This window comes from Martes martes (genome assembly GCF_963455335.1).
Source record: "Martes martes genome assembly, chromosome: 16".
NCBI lineage: Eukaryota > Metazoa > Chordata > Mammalia > Carnivora > Mustelidae > Martes > Martes martes.
This window is the reverse complement of record NC_137904.1, coordinates 34,842,849-34,846,870: the sequence shown is the minus strand read 5'-3', so window position 1 is coordinate 34,846,870 and position 4,022 is coordinate 34,842,849.

Genomic DNA, 4,022 nt, shown 5'->3' with positions numbered 1-4,022 from the left:
TTTCTAAATGCAGATGCCTGAATTAACCAACTGGAACTTAAAAGCTCTCTATCCTGTCCTGTGCACTGTGCTAAGAGCTTTATATGGGTTATCTTATTTATTTTTTAAAAATATTTATTTGAGGGGTGCCTGGGTGGCTCAGTGGGTTAAAGCCTCTGCCTTCGGCTCAGGTCATGATCCTGGGGTCCTGGGATCGAGCCCCGCATTGGGCTCTCTGCTCAGCAGGGAGTCCACTTCCTCCACTCTCTCTGCCTGCCTCTCTGCTTACTTGTGATCTCTCTCTGTCAAATAAATAAAATTTTCTTTAAAAAAATATTTATTTGAGAGAGAGAGAGAGAACGAGTGGGGGGGAGGGGTAGAGGGAGAGAGAGAATCTCAAGCAGACTCCTTGCTGAGTGTGGCGCCCAACTCGGGGCTCAATCTCATGACCCTGAGATCACCACCTAAGCTGAAATCACAAGTCAGATGGTTAACTGACTGAGCCACCAAGGTGCCCCTGCATTATCTCATTTAATTCACAAACCTCTGAAGTAAGGACTGTTATTATCTCCCATTTTCAGATGAAGTGAGTTTTGAGTCAAGACTCAAGACCAGAATGTCTGGCACCTGTGTCCCACCCTGCTTCCCAGGATAATACATTTTCTCATTCAAGATTGATTCAGCCATATCACATCTTGATGGATGCTAACACATTCTGAATGGTTGTGTGCACCTACACAAATTATTCAGCGGAATAGTGAAGGTCAGGGTGGTGGGAGAGAACAGATGGCTGGACATAAGGACAACATTAGCAAAGAGATGTAAAGATAACTTCCAGATCTTACCTTGCTCAATTCCTTTGCCTTCCTATTCATACAGTGTTATAGAACAGACTTTGAGACCCAAATCTCACTTCCTATCCTTTGTGATGAACAAATATAAGGTCTTTTAAATTTTTGGAGACTAGCAGGAGAAATAACACAGTCAAATTTTCACCCAAAATCTCAATTAGTTAAACACAGTCTGGTTCTGGCAGCTTTCTCACCTTTTGGGGTGATGTTTCTCCATCTCGATCATCCATTTCATCCCTTTCTAACTTTCTCCTTCTGAACAACTTTTTCTCATTCTTCAGGATTCTACTCAAGGATCGCTCCCTCCAAAAAGCCATTCTAAATCCCAGATATAAACAGGTGACCCTCTTCTGTTTCACCCACCATCACAGCATCATATTTTCTTTGTGCTTTGTTCTATTCTTTATTAGGCTATGAACCCCTTTAATACAAAGACTGTGTTTTACTTCTCTTTGTATACTCAACATGTAAAAGAGGGGTAAATATATGATAAGTACTTTTTAAATGAATAAAATAATACATTCTGACATAAACCAGGTAGATTTGGTCTGCTTATAATCAGAGTCTACCTGCTTAAACTTAAACTTAGTTATCTGTCACTTGGTTGCATTATGGAATATGGCTAGCCTCCCAGCTAGAAACAGAACTGGTATAAATGGTTTAACATTCATATAAATGGTATAACAGAAATTTCAGCATCAAATGGGATAACAGATTAGCCAGTCCAAACCCTTCTTTATATAGATAAAAACTTAGAGTCTAAGCAGACTAAAGAGCTTTCTCAAGGTCACCCAGATTTAAGGGATAGAACTGGGAATGGAACCTAAATTTCTGACTCCTAAACCAGAGATCTTTGCTGCTTCAGCAGTGTTCTCCCACAATGGAGGGTCTCTTAGTATTCTGCCCCATGTGGACAGCATGTTTTCCCTGATATATAGATTCACCTACATATTGCATGGAGCAGTGGGTGTGGTGCATAAACAATGAATCTTGGGACTCTGAAAAAATAAAAAATAAAAAATAAAAAATAAAAAAAAGAGATACTCAAAGTAACAAATGAAAAGTTACAAAAGAAAAACAAATTTAATTTCCTACCTATTGTCAAAAACAACTCACAGAGTCTCTGGTCCCTTAAAGCGCTCAACTACCACTTCTGAAACATGTTTCAAGAATTCAATTATTCCAGGACATCGTTTATTTTTTCTCAAATAATTTTGGTGCACGAAAGAAATTTAAAAGGTGTTAGAGATTGTTTCTTATCTCTGAATGGATAGTCAAGGACATCTGCCATAAGGAAAATTCTCATTTCAGCCAGAATGTTGATTTCAATAAATCTATTCAAAGGAATAAAGTGGCTGTTCTTCCCTTTGGTAAAATACACTCGTAGCTCACGAAGTATTTTGTTGATAGAAATGTTAGCAGGCAATGACAGACAGCAGCCTAAAGCCATTGAAATGTAGCATAAACCCTACCAGTCACTAGAAATTAAAACATTGCTTTTGTATGCAGTACATCTAGAATGATTTGTACAACATGTTGATAGAGACATTGCCTGGGCATTGGAAAGAATATGGGCTATGGAAGCAGACATACCTTTTAACTTGATCATGTACTAATTCTGTGCCCTTTGATAAGAGATTGAATCCTCTTAATTCCATCTATCAGTTCAAGAAATATTTAATGAACATTTACTTGGTGCAGGCTCTACTCTAAGCACTGTGAATAACAGTGACAAAAAGTTTTTTAAAAAGTCTAACTCTCCTGAGGTTTACATTTCACAGGGGAAGACTTTGGGAGACAACACACACAAAAATAGGAGATACACAGTATGTTATTTGGTGATTAGTATTATGGAAAAAAAGTACAGGTAGGGGAAAGGGAATGCTGAGAGGAGAGCAGTTTTAAATAGGGTGATCAGAGAAGGTGTCACCAAGAAAGTGACACTGGAAAGAGGGTTGAAGGAAAAAAGAAATGAATTAGGTATTTGGGGGTAGAGTATTCCAGGCACAGAAAATGGCAACGTCAAAGGTCCTGGGGTGGATCTCATTGTGTTCTTAAATTGCAGGAACAGAGATTTATGTCTAGGGCAAATGGGAGAGTAATAGGAGATGAGCTTAAAGAGGCAGAAGAAGGGAGGGGCAGAGGGTCAGACCTTGTAGGCCAATAAAGACATGGCCTTTTTTCCTAAGTTAAAAGGGAGGCTTATGGAGAGTTTTGAGCAGGGGAATGGTATGATCTGGCTCGAAGTTTTAAAAGACTGTGCTGTGTTGACAATAGACTATAGGAGGAAAGGGGTAGAAGCATGCAGAATGGTTATAAGGCTATTAAAATGATCCATGAAAGAGATTATGGTGTCTTGGACCAGGTGAGCAGCCATAGAGAAAGTGAGAGGTGGTCAAATTGTGCATATATTTAAAGCTAGGTTGGATGCCTGGGTGGCTCAGTTGGCTAAACGTCTGCCTTTGGCTCAGGTCATGACCCCAGGGTCCTGGGATAGAGTCCCACATTGGGCTCCTTAGTCAGCTGGGAGCCTGCTTCTCTCTTGGCTGCTCTGTCTGTCACTCCCCCTCCTTGTGCTCTTTCTGTCTTCCTCTCGGACAAAAATAAAATCTTAAAAAAATAAATAAAGGTGGTGTTATCAGGATTTGCTGACAGACTGCATGTCAGGTGTTAGGGAAAGAGAAGTCAAGAATAACTATAGGGTTTTTGACCTGAGCAGTTGGAAATATGGAGTTGTCAACCAGCTTGAAGAAAACAAGGGGAGGAACAGGTTAGTTGAGAAAACCAGGTGTTTGGTTTTGGATATATCAGGTTTGAGATGCTTATTAAATATGTAAGAGGAGATAATTAGACTGCTGCACCTTGTAGAGGAGAGGTCTAGACTGTAGATTTAAATATGCCTCTAGATGTTATTTAAAGCAATGAGAAGTAATATCACCCAGAGGACAGTCTCCAAGGGCTGAGCCCTTAGGCACTTGATGTTAAGAAGTGGGTAATAAAAATAGTTAAGGCTCATGTAATACTTACTGAATACCAGACCATGTTCTGAATGTTTGATTTTCCTGACAGCCTTATAACATGGCTCCTGTTATTACCCTTATTTTATAGATTAGGAAACTGGGAGAAAGAGGTTAAGTAACTTGCCCAGGGTCATGTACCTGCTGCGTTATGTAGCCAGAATTCCAACCTGGG